Genomic DNA, 7,299 nt, shown 5'->3' on the forward strand with positions numbered 1-7,299 from the left:
ACATTGGAGGTGCAGGACAAGATTCAATAATTGGATGCTCAATTTCGGTTGTATTGATTTCACCTCTTCCATCACTACGAACATGGATATCCTTGGTCTGATGAAGAATAGGCGCTATATTTCTGCTCTGAACCAGCAAATCAATTCAATATGAAATTATCCAGGGCAAAACATGACTGTATCAAATTGTCCAGTGCAAAACATGACAGATGCTAAGCGGAAGAGACATGTTTAAACCGAAAATACAAGGTGGGGTATATGTTTACTAGCTGCTTGATATTTGTGCAGACAGAGATGTTTGCACGTTGCTATTTGGCAAACACACAAAGTGACCACAATTTTGGTTGAACTACACAAGAAAATAGTATAGTCACTGCATGCAGTGCCATTTGAAAATAGACACAGAAAGATTGGATAGTCACTTCATGGACTGCAGAAAAGTAGTATTGTACTATTTATTGGCCAACACTAGGTGCTTCATTGTTTTGGTGTTATTATACAACTAGTGGACCCGTTGCGCCAAATGGCGCAGAGACCTGCTAATTCCATGTTAGTGATGAAAAGAAATTCATGGTTTAGTTGATTTTGTTAGGTGAAAACACATATGGCAACAAATTTAATCTCTCGTAGTTGGGAAAACAGGGGCTTGTAGCATAGTTTTATTTGAAACAAAATCTATGTGACAAATATAATCCCCTTTAGTATGAAACAACTATCTTTTGTTGTCTATAATGAGATGTATATACATATTCTAATTTGGTAGCACAAAGTCCCATTCAAAAGCATGCCGCTGAAAATACATGTATCTTTTTGAATACATGTGTGCATTGTAAAAAACATGTATTAGTTGTTTTAGTTGTGAGAATGCACATACGGTAACAAATTTAACCCCCTTAATAAAAAAAAATTAGGTTTGTTGTCTACAATAAGTTGTATATGCACATTTTACTTTGGTAGCGTAGAGTCTCATTCAAAACCACATCATGTTGAAAATATATGTATTTTTCAATAATCTCCTGTTTGAGCAATTACGCACGGTAAGAATTTAGACCCTTCTATATAAAAAAGTACATATCTTCTTTGCCTAAGAATACAAAGAAGATATGTATACTAAACGCCATGTATAAAACCAGTTAAGGAGGAGAGTGGTGTTTTGGCTCCTAGGTGTAGATACGTCTATTATGAAATATATGTATAAAAACACATTTCAAAAGAGTAGTGTTTCTATCAACTTTGTTTCTGTGTTTTTGAAAAAGAGTATTTATGTGTCTCTTAGACACATGTATATTTCAAAGCACTCGTATGGCAGCCGGTTCGGCCATGAATCAAGCGACTTATTTATCCCTTCTTCCTCGACACCTATTTATCGCTTCTTCCTTGGCAGCTTCATTCAGTCAAAGACAAAAGTCCTCAGTAGTACTTCCATCATCTCAATAATTGGGATAGATATCATCCACTACAATGAAGAACAATAGTAACATTTCTCTATACCTTGAACAATAATAAATCATTTACAGTACATTTGGCCAAGCAACCAATTAGTAGAAGAACAATGACATTTCTCTATTTCTTGAATTCCACATATGGGAGTATGGATGGCGTCACTCGTAACAATACATATGCCTTTTGTTTATTTGCCTGGCAAAATCATCAGATGAATCAATCAAATAGGAGGAGCTGGGCAATATATTTCAAACCAAAACAAAGAATTGATCCTAACTACATGAAGTGCAGTAGCTTTAAAGCCTCCAAATTATTTTGCTGCTACTCCACCAGGAACGTGCAGGGCTTCAAGAACCCAAAGGCGCCACTCGAGCTCTTTTCGGCCTCATAAGCCCTGTTGTTGTTTATATCCTTAACCCAAAAGGTTGCCTCTTAGCATCTCTATTGTTCTCCCGATCCTTGTTAGGTGTCGGCTTATCCTGAAGAAAAGGCAATTGATATAGTATTATCATTAAATAAATCCACAGTTAACATATGGATCGTGGGGAATGGCAAGATGCCATATTGTGGTTCGCAACACGAATAGAAGACCACTAATTTAATGCCACTAATTTACAGAAGGGCAAAAATGCCTGAACACCCTTAAGAAAGGCCATGATGATGAGGTGAGAACAGGCAGGCTAGTCATCCAAGTGAAACTTAAAATGGAACAAAAAAATTGCCATAATGGTGTTGCTTGGAAAATTCACAGTACAATGCAGAATGGAATTAGTGTGACGTGTTGATGCCACTAAAAAAACACCCTTAAGAAACACAATCAATTGAACCTTGAACAGAAGTAGGCCTAGAGCTAGAAAACAATACATCATATTACTAAGCAAAAGCAAATAGAAATATCAAATTGAGAGGTAGAACTATTTGAAAACAAAAAATTAGGCCAAGTAAAACAGAAATATCAGTGATTTTCTCGACATCACTTAAGTAGAGCAAACAAAAGATAAGTCTGAACATTGCTTTTATTTAGCCACAGCATAGCACAAGCTTACTTAATATCCTAGGCATAAGCACGACTAGCAGCAACATATGAGCATTTGACAAATGCAAGATAGCACAACCAATTTTAAACTTTGCACAACTTCATGAATATACTTAATATCCTGGCAGCACCATATCCATGCTACTTGAGGAAGTAAATAATCAAATGGCAATCACACAGGAGTTGTAGGGTTTTATCGTTCCCGCTTTACAATCCGAACAAAACTATATACTATTATAGTTGATCTGCAAGAAAATTACATGATACGACAATGGCTTCGACAAATATCCATCTTTTATGGCATAAACACATATATATTGATTACAGTCAGTAATGAGAAGTGATGGTAGCTCACTCTATAACATCATCCACACCAGGAAAATATGGTAAAGCAGTCAGATCCCACGACAAATATGATATGAAAATCTTGGAAAGAGAACTATCTAGAGAACAAACTTACATGTAAAGATGTGTTATGGCCTATGAAAATGGAGTGGTGTGATGTCACATTATTTGGCTATTGCTGTAGAAAAGCTGCTGCAACAACAAAAGAAAAACTAAAAAATTGTGCTTATACGCAGTATAATGCCTGGTCATCAATATTTTGCATCAAATCTCAGCAAATGCTCTAAATACATATATCAGGAACTTCTTCTAATACTCTAGTAACATAATCTAAATTAGCTGATGTGGAATCCTTCAAAACTAATCGGCTGACATAAAACCGGTGAAATCAATAACACAAGAATAATAATTAAATGCTTAGTTTTACTTAAAGGTATTTTATTTACATATCTAAAGCCATCGGCGCCTGACATTATCAAATTATAATAATCAGTATGCCACACTACACATCTATTTAACTTGCAATAAAACTTCAACAAACATATCAACCAACGGTAACTGCTGTATGCCATGTAGAGAAAATTGCACTCTGGCAGAGCAACGACATGCTAGAAGCTGACAAAAGTATTACAGATTGACAATAAATAATAGACAGCTCCATCAGTAGCCACCGTTGTTGGGCTATCAAATTAAAATTCCATATCTATCAGAAAACTGAGAAAGCTTGAGGGGCTCTTAAATACGAAGAAACGGCATGTGCAGAGGGGCCATACATACTGATTAAGAAAACTCACTTTTTAGCAACCAGACTCCCTTCATTCAACGATGGAGAGGTGGGGGCATGACCATGGGATTTGGGCTCAGGAGCAGTAGGGCTAGAGAAACCATACACATCATAACGATGATGTACTTCGACAACCATGCATAGAGCAACACATCCTCGGCGCCCTTCTCTTTGCCACCGCCAAACAGGAGCCGGTGGTGAGGCGCCGGCCGGCTGGCGTCACCTCTTCCACTCCGCCGCAAATCTGTTAGCAATGCCTGACCTCCGCCCACCCTCGTATCCCCTCTCCTCTGCAACGACTCGCTCTGTCCTCGATCTCAACTAATACATCAGGAAATATAAAGAATTAGTCCCTAAGCATCAACTGTACTGATGCAGTAGGCACAGCTTCATATTATGGATCTTAAGTTCATCATACTTTGTTTGAAAAAACATCAGAATTTCATCAAAGGAAACAGTTTAAACTTAACTGTATTTGCTAGTCTCAAATTAAATTATCTCTGTGGGATTGACAAAAATCTGTCACCATTGAAACCAACATATGGCTGCAAATGTTAATATCCTGGAATCTGCACTGCATCCAGTTAGTTTCTCAATGGTATATATTTTGGAAAACTGAAACGACATGTGCATATTAGGTGAAACTTGCAGGATTATGTGCTAATTATATCTATTTTCCATGACCTATAGGGTTATGATTTCCTTTTTGGTAGATCAATAATGGTTATCCAGTAGTGCTAATACAGAAGAAAGGTTTAAACGAACAATAGTCAGACAAAGCAACACGGGGAGGTGATTGCTTACATATAAAACACGGGGAGGTGCTCGCTTGCTTCACCTCACCTGAACGGCCCCATCGAAGGAAAAAAAAGGAAAACAGGCGCACGAGCCTGCATTGTAACATAGGAGAGCAAGCTTGAGGCATAGAGAAGAAAAGCAGAATTATATTAGATATTTGTGTCAAACCTCCCAGCCATAAAAAAATGTCAGACGGAAAGCACTACTAATCATACATGTACCCAAAGAAAGAGTTGGGTCTGTATTCAATGAAAAGAACTGAGCATTTTGTTATAATATAAGAAGAAAGATATTAGCATGTTTACAATAAGAAAGTAGAACATGTAGTCACGTCACATGGGAAAACTATGAAGTCGGTTTCTAGAAAAGATTGCGATATAGAACGTCATTGCGACAACCTTGCTCATATGTTTCTAATAGTACAGAGTATGTACCTGAAACCTATTTCCTTTGATCATGAACTTTCTCTCAAATGATGTGCTCCCGTACAGATGAACCCTTAAGCTAAAGTAAGTGCATGCAATTAAAATGTAACCTCTTGAGTTACAAAAGAATCTACATTTGAATAACCCAGTGGTTATATTCTACTTAAACAGGGTGCATGATAAATGAACCCTTAAGCTAAAGTAAGTGTATGCATGATAATTTTGTAAGAATCGCTGTGAGAGAGCACTGAACAATTATATTAGCAAATTGGGTGGCGTCTCTGAACTACAACAATGTACAAACAAGCGACAACCAACGAAGGAAGCGGATGCTAACAAAAATGACAAACCTAGCGCATCAGGACCAATCCTCTCCCGTCCTCGAGCCCCATGCCATACTTCTTCGAGCCCCACCTCCGCGCTGGCAGAAATGACAAACCAACAAAGGAGTAAAACTCAGCAGCAGGAATAAAAACTGAAGAAAAAGTATGACACAAGCATTTCATCAAATAGCTTACAGACAAGTATGGGAAGAGCCATTCCACCTCAGGGTTGAAGGCAAGAACTCCTGGAAAGCGGAATGCAGAAGAGATCACAAACCTGCACATGAACATATGAAGGTAGCAAGGCTAAATACTGTGAGGAACATAATGCTCAAGAGGAGGGGGAGCAGGTAAGGAACCAGAACTTAACTGTGACGAACGCATGCAGCAGAGTAGCGCCGCAGAGGATGGTGTCGAGGGGGTCCGTTCCTCAGCGTGGAACCAGCCCGGTCAACTCATCGCATCTAGTCGCGGCCGCTGCTCCCGTTCACACCGCTGCCGTTGACGGCAAGGAGGAAGAGGCTGGCGGAGGCGAAGCAGGGCGGGTCCAGCAACGAGGGAGGAGGCCGTTGGCGCAGAAAAGAGAGAGAGGAGGATGCGGGCGGAGGAGGCGGAGCCCAGGCAAGGTGGAGGAGGACGGGGGAAGGGGCGCACGGCTCGAAGTACTCCACGGCTCGAACTTCATCCTTTCTGCGCGCACGTTCTCAGCGGGCAGAAAGCCCGGAAGAAAGGGAGAAGACGCCGACGCTATCTCTCCCCTCTCTCTCTCTCCAGTATCTGACGCCGAAGCCAGAAAGAAATCAACCCCACACACCGACAAGTGGGGCGAAAAGCCAACGCAGCCTACCCGTCATAGTGCGCGGGGCAGATGTGTATGCGCACGGAGGGGTGGGTACGCATCGTGGGCGCCAGGTTTGGCCAACTGCTCCGTGCCCGCTGTGCGTGGGACGTGCGTCCTGTCAGTCCATCGTCTCTCTCTGTACCAATGCCTGACGTCTTCGCGCACACAAAACAATCCACAGCAGGATACCGACGGGTGGGACCAGAGAGAATGCAGGCCCACCTGCAGCAGTCAACCAACCACACGAGCTAGCAGCGAACGCAGAGAAGAGCGACGCGCGCGAGGCGTGCACGTGGCGCGGGAGGAGAGGCGCGCGAACACCCAGAAGCATTTGACCCAGCCTATAGGCACTCACCATGAGCCCACAGGTCATTCAGCCCTGCGTTTTCACCAGCCGGTCAAAACGGGACGTGAAGCAGCCAGTGAAGATCCGACGCGAGGCAGCACGCCGATGACCGAGTTGACCCGCATCGAACGGCGAACGAGCAATGAAATCGGGGGAGCTCTAGATGGCCGAGTTGCCCAGCCTTATTATTTGTTTAAATGAGCATCATTTTGCTTAAGTTAAAATTTGTATTCTGAAAATAGTCTCGTCGTGTGATTGAGAGAAAACCAAATCATATTACAGTAGATGTTCCTCCATCATGCGTGGTTCATTCTCATGGTTCCAGTTGTTAGTAAAACCATTTACGTTTGCAAGAGGAATTGTAGACTTCACAAACAAATTTGTCTTTCAGTCTGTACTGAATGTTGGCCAAAAGAAGCATCCATGTTAGTAGGAAGAACAGATTTTTTTTTTAGATCTTTGCTTTTGGAGCTACATATTTATATATGATCTCTGAATCATTGAGATGCATTAACATGTTGATCTTATGTATAGGAATCGTACTAGTTGGTTTTGAATTTGGGCTACTAATGTGAACATATTACAATGCTAGGTCTGTGAGTCTCATGTGAACATTTTGAACGGATCGGCTCTTACTGCTGTGCATAGTATGATCCTTATTTCTATGTTCTCAGTGTTTACAAGTTACTAACAGTTTCTTATTTCTGTTCGCTCAGTGTTTACAAGTTACTGATCGATCACTAGCTAGCTTACTAATGCGCTCCTGGCAGTTTTAGTTCCGACGCAAGATCCGAAGTGGTAGTTTTTCAAATAAAAATGCCTACCTCTGAAGAAACTGACAAACTAGTCTGAAGAAAATGCCATGTGAATCTGAAGAAACTGCCAGGAAAAACATTCACAAATGCCTTATCTCCTGGCGAACGTTCATCAGCTAATGCGATCGTACACGTACACCATC

The 7,299-nt window shown here is 41.0% G+C and overlaps 1 long non-coding RNA gene across 4 annotated transcripts; it reads right to left on the minus strand.

Moving 5' to 3' along the window:
* Positions 1-1,449: 1,449 nt before the first annotated feature.
* LOC123044976 (uncharacterized) lies at positions 1,450-5,947 on the minus strand. Of its 4 annotated transcripts, XR_006420860.1 has the most exons (7): positions 5,350-5,935; positions 5,182-5,252; positions 4,413-4,498; positions 4,079-4,177; positions 3,619-3,929; positions 2,940-3,016; positions 1,450-1,922 (listed from the first exon to the last, which is right to left on the minus strand). It is a non-coding gene; the product is annotated as an uncharacterized lncRNA (long non-coding RNA). The 4 variants fall into 4 exon arrangements; XR_006420862.1 differs by lacking the exon at positions 4,079-4,177 and having other exon boundaries at positions 2,940-3,013; positions 5,350-5,930; XR_006420859.1 differs by lacking the exon at positions 4,079-4,177 and having other exon boundaries at positions 2,940-3,929; positions 5,350-5,947.
* Positions 5,948-7,299: the final 1,352 nt, after the last annotated feature.

The sequence above is a fragment of the Triticum aestivum genome, chromosome 1A, assembly GCF_018294505.1.
Source record: "Triticum aestivum cultivar Chinese Spring chromosome 1A, IWGSC CS RefSeq v2.1, whole genome shotgun sequence".
NCBI lineage: Eukaryota > Viridiplantae > Streptophyta > Magnoliopsida > Poales > Poaceae > Triticum > Triticum aestivum.